Genomic DNA, 14631 nt, shown 5'->3' on the forward strand with positions numbered 1-14631 from the left:
GTTGAATCGAGGTAGTGTTACATATTACCTCCCCAAACCCCGCACCTCAGAGTCTTGAGAGGGAACGCGGCAGAAATTTGTTAGTTTGAGTGTTCTCATAAACCATGGTAAAACCACACCAATGCAATTGTAGAATAAAACAAGTAATTGTATTAAGAACTCTCACATACACAATAATAACACTATTAAAGAAAGTACAATGAAAATGTCACTTGCATCAAATGAACAATACATATTATGGTACCATCATTCGCCAATGCTCTCAAAGCAATAAACTCATGACACGCCAAATGTGAGTGGAATGCAACTTTCCCCAAAGTCCGTGCACGAATCCCCACGCTGGTTGAAGTCGTGCACAAAGACGAGAACTGGCAGGCATCGGCACAGCGGCGGATGAGACGTAACTCCTCGTTATATGGGAATTGAGCTGATATGTAAACCAACGGCAATCAACACAATGATGTCGATATGGAAATCCCAACGACAAAACAAGATGCAACAAGCGGACAGCCTCTTCAAGGACAAAATGGCATATTGGCCTGTAATGGAGGCGCTCGATTTCTCTGCAACAACTCACACTTGGTGATAAAACCTGAGACATAGGTTTAATTGCCATTGCAATACAGGACGATGTTGCTGGCAATCCATCCCCCCGGGAAGCCTCAACTCATTCGTGACCAATATCAAAAAAGTCCGCTCGCAGCCCCGATGCGACTTTACGGTTGCATCTCTGTGTATATCTATGTATATATCTATATATATATAGATCTATATCTTCTTTTTTTTTCTTCTTTTTTTTCTGTCTCTGTCTCTCTCTCTCTCTCTCTCGCCCCCTGCTGGCCGTTCGTGTGTTGGGCGTGGCAAGATGGCGTGCACTCGTGTTCGTGTGCTGTAGCTCCGTGCTTGTGTTGTGTTGTTTCCCACCCCCCCCCCCCATTCCTTCCTTTCCCATCGTGCCTTTGTCGTGTCCTTCTTTACCACCTGTCCCTCTTTCCCTCCCTTGAGACAGAGAGAGTGAGAGAAGAGCCCAAAGGTGAGAGCAGACCTGTTCGGTTCAGTTTACCTGCTCCGTCGGTGCTGTTTACCTTACTCGCGTCGTGAGAACTTTATTATTTATTATTTCATTTCAATCCCTGGTGTTGGGCTAGCAGCTAGGGTGCCGGCTTAGGATCCTAGGATCCTGGGTTCGAATCCCGGTCAATCGCTGAATTAACGCCAGGGGGGTTGACTCAGCCTGTCATCCTTCCGAGGTCGGCAAATTGAGTACCAGTTCACTGGTAATTCCCTGCTTGTCGTTAAAGGTGGCAAAAAGGGTTGGCGTCAGGAAGGGCATCCGGCCGTAAAACATTGCTTAAAAAAGGGGACCGAAAAACAACAACAACCACAGTTCCCGAAAAAGGCCAACCCCCGCTTGCGGGGAAAAATGGCCTCTAAAGGTGGTTTTATTTCATTTCGACGTTATTTATTTATTTTGTGTCCTTTCCGCCTGGTCAAGGTGGAAAGGTGAGACATCGCCGTTATGGCGAGTGTTCGTGCACGGCAGGAAGGGTTTGAAACCCTAACAAGGAAGCATGCTTTCGTGTGTGTCCCTCCCGAAGGTGTTCCTACCGAGGACATTATCCTAGCTGTAGGGAATGCTATCGGCGATGAAAATGTCCGCGCCGCGTCGCGGATGAACCAAAAGTTTGTTGTTTTCGTGTCGGACGAGAAGTTCGTGCATGATGTTGTTAGTACCGGTCTGTCATTGAAAGGTGGGCAGTTCGTCATGGTTTCCCCGATGGACACACCGGCGATTAAAGTTATTATTTCAAATGTCGCTCAGTTTATCACAGATGATAAGTTAATGGCTGTTCTGACCCGGTATGGAACTGTTGTTTCCCAAATCTCGATGATTCCCCTGGGATGTCGGGATGAACGAGTGAAACATGTTATGAGTTTCCGGAGACAAGTATTCATGGTGCTTCCTGATTGCGGCGACGATACAGGACTAAACATCTCGTTTAAAATTTCGGTAAATGATCGTCAATATCAAATGTACGCTTCGTCAGGCACTTTAACGTGCTTCCTCTGTGGAGCCTTCAGACACGTTAAAAGGTTTTGTCCCAAAGCATCTTGTACGAAGTGCGGCAAATTGGGACACACCAATGTGGGCTGTAAAAAAGAAAACGCCCCGACCGTGCTTACTCACGCCTCGACCGTGCTTCCTCACGCCTCGACCGTGCTTCCTCACACCTCGACCGTGCTTCCTCATGCCTCGACCGTGCTTCCTCACGCCCCGACCGTGCTCCCCGACGCTCAAACCGTGCTCCCCGACGCTCAAACCGTGCTCCCCGATGCTCAAACCGTGCTTCCTGGCGCTCAAACCGTGCTACCTGAAGCCCCGACCGTGCTTCCCGACGCCCCGACTGTGCTTCCTGATGTCCCAACTGTGCTTCCCGAGGTCCCGACTACGCTTCCCGAAGCCCCAACCGTGCTACCTGAAGCCCCAACCGTGCTACCCGAAGCCCCAACCGTGCTTCCCGAAGCCCCGACTGTGCTTCCCGACGCCACGACTGTGCTTCCCGACGCCCCGACCGTGCTTCCCGACGCCCCGGTGCTACCCAAACCCAGTGAGATGGCACTTGGTGATGCTAGTACTGCTGGCGAACCCTGAATGAAGAACTTGTCATACTGACCAAAAAACGGAAAGCACCACTAACAAATAGCCCCGATGGTGCGATAAAGAAGGCTGTCTTGGGCAGAGACACTGTCTCTGCAAAAGAGGGCAAAACGTTTACAGCAAACGAAAATATCGAACGCCAAAGTGGAAAAGAGGATGTTACTGATTTACCAAGCTCTGAGAATAAAGCCTACATTGATCCGAACAATGCGGCCATTTTTGAGCCTGAACGCGAAGCCCCACCGGTCCCCCCTCCAGTAGCTGAGCGGACTGGTGACCAAACAAATTGCTCTGTCTTACAAACAGAAATCGTAACCCCGGCTACGCAAAGATCTGCAGCCATTTGCCAAAGCACACATAAAGAAAGTAAGCACCAGTCTGCTCGTGAGTGTGTACCAGAGTACCCAACGAAATCTCAGGAGATGCCTCCAGAGGAGCTCGTGAGAGCTGCAAGTAAGGCCCAAGATCCAGGTGGGACATTATCAGACCTGTCAGAGTCTGAGGACGAGGTGGAAGTGACTGAGCTGTCACAGTCATCAGCATCTCAGTCACAGATACCCCCCCAACACATCGTGTCGTTTCTAGCCGAAACGTACAGACAGCGTAACATAGTCATTAAAGACTATTTTGACGATTTGGCTGCATTCATCCACACTGCAAAATCCATAATTAAAACGCCTGAACAATTTGACCTGAATAAGTCACAATACCACAGGTTAAGAAAATTCATCACACGTGCAGGTGTAGAGTGTTCCCAGCCACAGGCTGATTTCATCAATACAGGATGAAAACTATAAAACTTGCAACCTTAAATATTAACGGTGGTGGTGCTAGCCACCTCCGCCAGGTTCAAGTAAAAAACATATTTCAACGGAAAAAGGTGGATGTGATCTTACTTCAAGAAACTCACATCACACCAAATGTGGAACATAACTGGCATCAACTTTTTAAGAGCCAATGCTATTTCAGCAATTTATCAGCTTCATCTGCTGGAATCGGCTTCTTGCTGAAGCCAGGCCTCGTGTGTGAGTCATGCCATTTTCAGGAGGTAATAAATGGTCGGCTTAGCTCTCTCAAACTAGTAAGCCATAACTTCCATTACACCATTTTTAATGTGTATGCGCCAAGTGATAGCGTAGAGCGTAAGTCCTTCTTCACCTCAATGATAAATCACTTAAGATCGGTTGATTTTGATCATTGTGTGTGTGTCGGAGGTGATTTCAATTGCACCTTTGACCCATCGGTTGACAGAAACTCTGTCGAACCCCATCCTGAGTCCCATGTACACTTATCCAATTTTTTTAGCACAATGGGCTTCGTTGATGTTTGGCGGTTGCACCACCCAAACACATCCCAGTACACCTGGTGTCGATGCGCCAATAGTCGAGTATCCTTGGCAAGGCTTGACAGATGGTACATCAACGTACCCTTTAAAAATACTGCGGTTTCTTCAAATCTTTTTCCTTCCGTGTTTTCAGACCATCATATGGTAACCCTAAACCTTTCCTTTCCTCAACCCGCAAATAGGAGCGCTTATTGGAAGTTTAATGTTAGACTTCTAGAAGATGGGTATGTTTAAAGAAGCCTTTCGTGTTTTCTGGGCAAGTCTAGTAGCAAAGAAATCTTCCTTTTCTTCATCCAGCATATGGTGGGATAACATGAAATCTCAAATTCGGGTTTTTTGTCAATGTTTCCAATCACACAGCACAAACGACAAGCACATTACAATGGCCCGGTTGGAATTGGATATTCTACAATTGGAGAGTAAATTGGCTCATGAAAACAATGACGCCAATTACCGGTTATTGCTTGTAAAGAAAGCTCTTCTAAGGGAGTTAGTTCAAGAGAAAGCAGCCGGTACATTAATTAGACTTAGAATACAGATGTAAAAATATCAGACACCCCAAACAAGTCTTTCTTTCATTTAGAATCCTTAAGCAAGCCATCACGGCTAATCTCTTCTGTTTTGGACTCAAGAGGCAACGTTGTTGTCAACGAGGATGATGTTAGAATAAACATTATTGAATTCTTTACAAAACTTTTTGAGGAGCAGACTGTTTGTAATGATACAATGATGGATTTAACCTCTCACCTCCCCTCCCTAACTGAGGCTCAACGGTTGGAGCTTGACCTACCAATCACCCTCCTTGAGCTAACCTGTGCTCTTGCTGCCATGGATTCAAGGAAAGCTCCGGGTATTGACGGTCTACCTCCCGAATTCTTTCTGACATTTTGGGACCTTTTAGGCCCTGAGTTGCTGAATGTTTTGGACACTTCTATACAGACTGGTATAATGCCGCTGAGTCTAAGAAGAGCCGTAGTGTGCTTGCTCCCGAAAACTGAAGATCCCCGACTTTTGGTGAACTGGCGACCGATCTCCCTGCTGTGCACGGACTACAAGCTTTTTTCAAAAGTACTAGCTAATCGACTAAAAAAGGTTATTGGTGATCTAGTACTGCCAGAACAGAGTTACTGTGTTCCTGGAAGATCCATCCATGATAATATTTCTTTAATCAGAGATCTCATTGATGGTAACCGTGTTAAAGAAGACTTTGGAATGATGTCGCTTGATCTTGAAAAGGCATTTGACAGTATCGACCATAAGTTTATGCATCATGTGTTACAGGCATGCGGCCTCGGAGCAAACTTTCGTTCCTACATTTCCTTGCTATACACAGATGTATTTAGTTTAATTAAGATTAATAATGTGCTGGCTCCCCCCATCAAGGTTCGGAGAGGGGTCCGGCAAGGGTGCCCAGTCTCTGGTTTATTGTTTGCTCTTTCTTTAGAGCCTCTTCTCAATCTACTGAGAAAGAAGATTTCTGGAATAGCACTTTCTCCCATGAGTGCACCGCTAACCCTATGTGCTTATGCGGATGACGTCTGCATCTTTGTAAAAGATAAGGATGATATTGATATCCTTGTTGAGTGCCTATCAAAGTTTCACGCTGCCTCCTCTTTAAAAATCAATTGGAACAAGAGCAAGACGTTATGGATACCCTCCCTTTATCGCAACCTTCTTCAGCCTGTACCACAGCCGCCCCCATCCCTCCCCGCAGGGTTGCTGTGGGGAAGTGAGGAAATTAAGTACTTGGGCATATTCCTTGGTTCCCCACAGTATGCTCAGAGAAATTGGGATGGGGTAATTGAGCAAGTGGGAGAAAGATTGAACCGATGGAAAAGGGTTTTACCTCATTTGTCTTTCAATGGCCGTGTGCTAGTGATCAACAACTTAGTTGCCACAATGTTGTGGCATAGGTTCATCTGCTTGCAGCCCCCAGAGTCCCTGCTCAAATCACTCCAGGGCAAACTGGCGGACTTCTACTGGGGAGGCTACCACTGGCTACGACCTGACGTGATATGTCGCCCCTCGGCTGAGGGTGGCCACAACCTCGTCGACATCAAAGCCCGCCTAATGGCCTTCCGGCTGTTGTCCATTCAACGCCTCCTCTACATGGAACATCTGCCAGGCCGGCTCCCTGCACGCCTTGTGCTGCAGCGAGCGGGTAGGCTCGGGTACGGGTTTGAACTTTTTCAAATGAACATCCAACATGTTGACATATCGCTCCTCCTGCTTTTTACCAAAGCCTCTTGAATGCCTGGCAGAGCCGTTCTGTGAGTCGTCAGGTGGACACATATGTCATAAAAATGCTAGCACACAAGCCTTTGTTTTAAAACCCTCTCTTTCCCGACATTCCAAAAAGTCGAGATTTTTGCCAACACTTAATAGCAGCTGGTATCTTGAAGGTGCGGCATCTCCGACATGACTCGGCGTATGGTTGGAAATCCATAAGTGAAACGCAGACTTAACAGGGATTTGGTCCCATAGGGTGATCGCAAACATTTTGAGGAAAATGATTCAGGTGGGATGGCAACTTGGTCTAACTTGGACTCAAGGTACAGAAGATGAATCGAATGAGCCAACAGTACCTAAATTGATTGTTGAACCCATTCAGAATGATTTGCCCCCTGTTAGCGATGAGTCAAAGCTTTTCCAGACTATGGACAGCAAGGGCATCTATAAGATGTGCCTTAAATTGTTACATGGGATTCCTTCGTTAAACGGGGTTACCCGATGGAAAGGATGGTTACCCGGAGGACCCCTCTCCGAACCTATCTGGGAAGCCATGTATAGTGAGCCCATATCAAAAAGGACAGGTGATCTCCAGTGGCGTTTGGCCCACTGGATTGTTCCCTCCAACATGTTTATTAGACATTTTTTTCTCCTGTATCTGTTTGTTGTCCCTTTTGTACAATCCATGAAGACTTGCTTCATGCATTCCTAAACTGTGTATTATTATTGGCGCTGAGGAAGCGCCTTTAGCGATTGACTTCCAGCCAGTGTAACGCTAATTCCTGTCACAGGAATTCGGAGATCATATAAGTGGGCGTGGCAGTTCCTGATTGGTTCGTGTTGGGGAACGCCTTCTCGCTGCCGACGTGACGTAAATTCGCGCACGCGCACTGGTGATTGGCGCTGAGGAAGCGCCTTTAGCGATTGACTTCCAGCCAGTGTAACGCTAATTCCTGTCACAGGAATTCGGAGATCATATAAGTGGGCGTGGCAGTTCCTGATTGGTTCGTGTTGGGGAACGCCTTCTCGCTGCCGACGTGACGTAAATTCGCGCACGCGCACTGGTGAAGCTTACTCGATCTTACTCGATCCCATATTACATGTACTTTCATTGCATACAAATTATACTTTCTCCTAGAAATTCCAAGCCCGAACCTCAGCGCAATCCAAGAGGATTCACTTGTTTCCTTTGTTTCATTGGTTGAATTATATTGCAAACAAAATGCATATTACTTTTTCTTTGAGAAATTTCAACTTTGGTTTTGCTCCTTAACAATATCCTGTATCTAAACTATTTAGTTTCCTAATAGCAACTGCAAAACTAGCTGTTTATTTAACAAGAAAAGATAAACTATCTGGCAAACCGACAGAGCACTGTAATATCATGTTGTCTTTTAATGCATTGGTCTCAGCAAGATTGAAACTTGAGTTTACCTTTTCCAACAATGCCGGAAATCTTCAAAACTTTATTGATACTTGGTGTGTCGGTGGTTTTTGTGAAGTTGAATAAAACGAATTGAAAAAAACTGTTGTGAGATGCTGATTATGTTTCTTTCATTTGATGATCATTGGTTGTTCTTTTTGACATTATTGATTTTATTTGTTTGTAAAACATGTATATCATTACTTTTTGGTATTTTTGAAATAAAAGGACTCAAAATTCTCTCTCTCTCTCTCTCTCTCTCTCTCTCTCTCTCTCTCTCTCTCTCTCTCTGTCTCTCTCTCTCTATCTGTCTCTCTCTCTCTCTCTCTCTCTCTGTGTGTGTGTGTGTGTGTGTGTGTGTGTGTGTGTGTCTCTCTCTCTCTCTCTCTCTCTCTCTCTCTCTCACTCTCTCCCTCTCTCTCTCTCTCTGTGTGTGTGTCTCTCTATGTGTCTCTCTGTGTGTCTCTCTATGTGTCTCTCTGCGTGTATGTGTGTGTGTGTGTGTGTGTGTATGTGTGTCTGTGTGTGTGTGTGTGTGTATGTCTCTGTGTGTGTGTGTGTGTGTGTGTGTCTCTCTCTCTCTCTCTCTCTCTCTCTCTCTCTCTCTGTCTGTCTCTCGCTCCTTCTCTCACCCTCTCTAACTCTGTCATGGCCCTGACTTCGTCAAGGAGTGGCCACACCATCCTAGATGTGGGAGATATCTGGGTCGCTCCTGGAAGATCAATCGGCCGTCTACGTGCCACGGGCTTGTTCAAGAGAACTGCCCGGGGCTATACAACAACAACAACAACAACAACAACAGCAGTTGTCAATCAGCAACTGTCTTTATTCTGTAGGCATTGGATGTCATGCCACTTGGTGGACTTTCGTGCATGACCTCTGCATCTGTAGAGAAATGACCACACATCTCCTGGCTATCCTGCTCTGTATGTACAAATGGAGCGCAGTCATCCCCTGGCCACCCTGCTCCATATGTGCAAATACAGCGCAGTCATCTCCTGGCTATCCTGCTCTGTATGTGCAAATGGAGCGCAGTCATCCCTGGCTATCCTGCTCCATATGTGCAAATGTAACGCAGTCATCTCCTGGCTATTCTGCTCCGCATGTGCAAATGGAGCGCAGTCATCTCCTGGCTATCCTGCTCTGTATGTGCAAATGGAGCGCAGTCATCCCTGGCTATCCTGCTCCATATGTGCAAATGGAACGCAGTCATCTCCTGGCTATTCTGCTCCGCATGTGCAAATGGAGCGCAGTCATCTCCTGGCTATCCTGCTCTGTATGTGCAAATTGAGCACAGTCATCTCCTGGCTATTTTGCTCTGTATGTGAAAATGGAGCACAGTCATCTCCTGGCTTTTCTGCCCCTTTGTGCAAATGGAGCGCAGTCATGTCCTGGCTATCCTGCTCTGTATGTGCAAATGGAGCGCAGTCATCTCCTGGCTATCCTGCTCCTTTGTGCAAATACAGCGCAGTCATCTCCTGGCTATCCTGCTCCATATGTGCAAATGGAGTGCAGTCATCTCCTGGCTATTCTGCTCCGCATGTGCAAATGGAGCACAGTCATCTCCCGGCTATCCTGCTCTGTATGTGCAAATGGAGCACAGTCATCTCCTGGCTATTTTGCTCTGTATGTGCAAATGGAGCACAGTCATCTCCTGGCTATTCTGCTCCTTTGTGCAAATGGAGCGCAGTCATCTCCTGGCTATCCTGCTCTGAATGTGCAAATCAAGCGCAGTCATCTCCTGGCTATCCTGCTATGTATGTGCAAATCGAGCGCAGTCATCTCCTGGCTATCCTGCTCCGAATGTGCAAATCAAGCGCAGTCATCTCCTGGCTATCCTGCTCTGTATGTGCCAATTGAGCGCAGTCATCTCCTGGCTATTCTGCTCTTTTGTGCAAATGGAGCGCAGTCATCTCCTGGCTATCTTGCTATGTATGTGCAAATGGAGCGCTGTCATCTCCTGGCTATTTTGCTCTGTATGTACAATTGGAGCGCAGTCATCTCCTGGCTATCCTGCTATGTATGTGCAAATCGAGCACAGTCATCTCCTGGCTATCCTGCTCCGAATGTGCAAATCAAGCACAGTCATCTCCTGGCTATCCTGCTCTGTATGTGCCAATTGAGCGCAGTCATCTCCTGGCTATTCTGCTCCTTTGTGCAAATGGAGTGCAGTCATCTCCTGGTTATCCTGCTATGTATGTGCAAATGAAGCGCAGCCATCTGCACATTGAAGAGTCTGCTGGACATGTAACCTTGAATATAGACTCTGGCAGTGGTGGCTGACAAAGCTTTCTTGATTACAGTGTAGGATGAGGATGGATTTATGTCAAGGTAAAAACAAGGTAAACAAGGTAAAACAAGTGAGCAAGGTAAAAAGGAGTGAAGGATTTATGTCAGAATGCAGCCCTCTTTTAAGCCGTTAGCAATAATTGAGTCTGATTGTCTGCCACCTAATGACAGACAACCCATCGCAGATACCATCACATCACCAAAGTTGTGCACTCATCTGACAACGTTGTTTAGGTAGGCCATTTTAGACAGCGACATCCACAATGACAGTGATTTGTTCACAGTGTCACCGGCCAAAGTGAGGGCTTGAGCTCTGAAAAGGGTCTTGCCTGAGATTGCAAGAACAAAAATGATGCAATAGTTGTTCCAGTCGGATCTGTTGCCTTTTTCTTTTCTTACATACAAAGGTTACTTATCCATCTTTGAAGTCACATGGAGGTGTTTCTGTATCCCTGTGGTACAAAATTGGAGCATGGATTAATTGCTTGGTGTAACTGGCTCAACAACGAAGACTCCGGGTGGGATTCTGTGCGGACCGGATACTTTTCTGAAACGTCTGTTGCGTGGGTCTGCTTATTTCAGAATGGTTGCCATCTCATCGATGATCATTGCTTAAGGTAGCCATTTGAAGACGTCAAGCGGCACATTTGCGAAACAGGATGAACAAACCGGGCTGGACTCAGTTTACATTTCAATCTGTGATGGGGTCAGGCACCTTCAAACTGGTAGGTAAATCCTTGTGCATGCTCTGAAACAACAACCTTAACCCGAAATATAAAGATAATTTTATCACATCTGCCACCGAAAATGGGCTGAGGTTATGTTTCACCCCTGTCTGTCTGTCTGTTTGTCTGTTTGTCAGTCTGTCTGTCTTTCTGTCTGTCTGTCTTTCTGTCTGTCTGTCTTTCTGTCTGTCTTTCTGTCTGTTTGTTTGTGAAGAAGGTATTTCAAGAAGTTGTGGACGGATTAGGACGAAATTTGGTGGATGAGTTGGTTAGGTGACAAGAACAAGATGCTTAGATTTTAGTTCAGGTCCAAATTCATATCCGGCCTATCAGTGAATACAAAACATAGACTGTTCAGCCTGGCAGAGGTGTGCGCTCCACCAGTGCTGTTGTAGATTGAACAGATTTTTTTGATAAATTGCTGTTGTTTGAAGTATGTATACTATTTTGTGCAATGCCAATGCATACCTTTTGGTGTAATTGGATAATCTTGCTCATTGTTTTTGTTTTTGCATTGTCTTTACAATAAGATAAGAAAATTGTGACCAGTTTAATAACATTACCATGGTGACAATACTCAAAAAGACTATCCTGTTGGACTTCTCTGTCTTATCTGTGTAAATACCTACCTTTTTAGGTATTAGGTCGTGGACAGCAACCGCTCAGGACAGTACTACTGTTCTGACTTAGGAGCGTTAAAGTGGTGCCCGGAACCATCTTACACTCTCGGTGTCAGGATTGCTGGTCTTACTTTCTGTCTCACTCAAACTATATCTACCGGCCTAGCTTGAATCTCTCTTTCTCGCAAACAAACATCCACCCCATACCTACCTTTCCGAGTGCGAAGGAAGCAAAACATCATACACTTTTCATCATACACTTTTCTTCTCTTTTATTTAAGGCCTGGCCTCGATGAGGGCTATACAGTCCGTGCCTGGAGCCTCCAACATAAAAAAATTTAAAATGTCAAAGTTCTGTGTAAATGTCAAAGTGAGTTGGACTTCTCTGTCATGAATGAGTCTTCTTTGTGTAAATGGAAAAATCTGCATGGTCCGGCATTATTTCATCTTCAAAGCCACATGCTCCTTTTCCACCCTCGTACATTAATCCACAGTCATACTCAATTTTTCCATAAAGATCATTCAATGTACATGGAGCACAACTCCAATCAGACCAATTATCACCGAATCAAGCAAAATTACAATTAAAGGAGAAGGTATTCATGAACTTTTGTGCTTGCTATTAAATACTCATTGGGTCTTCATGGTCCACCGACTTGTGATGTCTCATGGCTCACAATAGCTCAGATCAGATGGAGACCCGGAAGGTAAGGCCAAAGCAAAAATTAGAACCCCACACTGAACTGATGCTCCAATTTTGGAATTTGTCCAAAGTACCTGCATACGAGGTCTCAAATTCTGATACATACCATTGGATGTACAACACTACAACATCCAGAAGCAAAATAATCTCATAAATAAAATTTGTAGGATGGCTGTCTGTCTGTCTGTCTGTGTGTTTGTGATCTTTGCAAAGACCGCTGGGCAGACAACCACCAAATTTAGCATACAGACCACGTCTGACCCGGGGATTGTCCTAAGGGTATTTTCATCCACTACCCCACCCCAGCCTTTAAAGGGTATTCGAGGTCTTAAAATGTCCTAATGGTCTTAAAGGGCATTAGTGGTCTTAATGGTCTTAAAGGGTCTTCGTGGTCTTAAGGGTCTTAATGGTTTTTAAAGTGTAAAGGTTCTTAAGGGTCTTAACGGTCTTTGAGACCCTTAAGACCTTGATGACTCTGAAGATCTCAAAGACCCATAATATCCCAAAGACCCTTGAAATGTGACACCTAAGACTGACTTTGCTTTCACTCGCTTTGTAAAGCCTTGTGCAGACTGTCATTCATAACTGACAAACCAATAATATCAATATTGTAATTTTGGCACTATGGGCACTAGGTATCCAGGCTGTTTCCATTATGTGTGCCACAAAGATTATTTGGATGAAGGAATGGTTAAAGAGCTGGATTTGAAGAGCTGGTTACAGCCAAATAATACAGGGACTCTCCATGGAAGAGCTGAAAGACTTTGTGAACTCCATGAAAATGTCTCTCCCAAAAATATTAGAATAACCATTGAAAAAGGTCAAATCTGAAACAAACATATTCCAGAGATGCAATATTCCACCTGGAACACAGCTATCGCAAACGTATCGCAAATGGTCACTTTTTAATAGATGCTTCCCTGCTTGGTTCTTCACTCCAAACTGATGGAGCCGAGTCAAGCTTGACCAAACTCATTACCTCCGCCACCAAAGGTGGATGGAGGTTATGTTTTCACCCCTGTCTGTCTGTTTGTTTGTTTGTTTGTTTGTGAACAAGATATCTTAAAAAGTTGTGGACGGATTTGGACGAAATTTGGCAGAGATGTAGTTTACAGTCACGTGAAAAAGTAAGTACACCCCATGTAAAGTTTTGACCTTTTCAACATATTTCAACATACAGCTATTTGATCTTCATTTCAACAATATTGATAGATAAAGGTGATATAATATAACAAATATCATGAAACATTTACATTTTGTAGTCCATTGTATAATTTAAATAAACATAAATGCAAATTTCGCATGTGGAAAAAGTAAGTACACCCCGACATTTATCACTACTTCAAATACCTAAAATTAGAATCAGGGGCACCAGCTCAGGTGCAAATGATTAGAACATCGTTAGAGAGGATCTTGGAGGAACCTGTCTTATTTAAACCTCAGACATTTAGTTTGGTTTGCTCTTTGTTGTTGAAGTGTGCGGCGTCACCATGCCTCGATTAAAAGAGCTCTCTGGGGCCTTCAGAAAGAAGGTTATAGATGCCTACGAGTCTGGGAAGGGATTTAAAAAGATCTCCAAACAATTTGAAATCAATCATTCGACTGTCCGGAAGATCATCTACAAGTGGAGAAGATTCCAAACAACTGCCAACTTGTTCAGGCCAGGCCGCTCCAGCAAGTTCAGCCCGAGGGCAGACCACAAGATGCTGAACGAAGTCTCTAAGAACCCCAGAATGTCATCATGGGACCTACAGGTAGCTCTTGCCACTGCTGATGTCAAAGTGCACGAGTCTACCATGAGAAAGAGGCTGCACAAATTTGATCTACATGGGAGGTGTGCCAGGAGGAAACCTTTGCTGTCCAGAAAGAACATCAGGGCAAGACTAAAGTTTGCCAATGAACACCTAGGCAAAGACCAGCACTTCTGGAACAATGTGCTCTGGACAGATGAGACAAAGGTAGAGATATTTGGCCACAGTACCAGAAGACATGTTTGGCAAAAACCAATGACAGCATTTGACCACAAGAACCTGATACCAACTGTAAAGCATGGTGGTGGAAATATTATGGTTTGGGGCAGCTTTGCTGCATCAGGGCCTGGGCAGCTCACCATCATATAATCCACTATGAATTCTTCATTGTACCAGAGGGCGCTTGAGGATAATGTGAGGCCATCTGTCGGAAAGTGGAAGCTCAACCGAAGGTGGACCTTGCAACATGACAATGACCCTAAACATACCAGTGAATCCACCAAGGAATGGCTGAAAAGAAAGAAATGGAGGGTTATGGAATGGCCAAGTCAAAGCCCGGATCTAAATCCCATGGAGATGTTGTGGGGGGATTTGAAACGAGCTGTGCATGCAAGAAACCCCTCAAACATCGCACAGCTGAAAGAATTCTGCATGGAGGAGTGGGCAAAAATTTCTCCCAGTCGATATCAGAGACTGGTAGACAATTATAAGAAACGCCTACTTGAGGTTGTTTCTGCCAAAGGGGGCAATACCACCGATTAGAGCCAAGGGTGTACTTACTTTTTCCACATGCGAAATTTGCATTTATGTTTATTTAAATTATACAATGGACTACAAAATGTAAATGTTTCATGATATTTGTTATATTATATCACCTTTATCTATCA

The 14631-nt window shown here is 45.0% G+C and overlaps 2 protein-coding genes across 9 annotated transcripts in view; both read right to left on the reverse strand.

The window, feature by feature from the left end:
- The window catches only part of LOC137429473 (uncharacterized), a 483513-nt gene that overhangs the window by 89610 nt on the left and 379272 nt on the right, over positions 1-14631 (reverse strand). The window lies entirely within an intron of this gene.
- Positions 1-14631, reverse strand: part of LOC137428870 (uncharacterized) — a 119765-nt gene that overhangs the window by 27893 nt on the left and 77241 nt on the right. The gene's annotated exons all lie outside the window — the stretch shown is intronic.

This window comes from Myxine glutinosa, chromosome 6, assembly GCF_964187855.1.
Source record: "Myxine glutinosa chromosome 6, kmMyxGlut1.1, whole genome shotgun sequence".
Lineage (NCBI taxonomy): Eukaryota > Metazoa > Chordata > Myxini > Myxiniformes > Myxinidae > Myxine > Myxine glutinosa.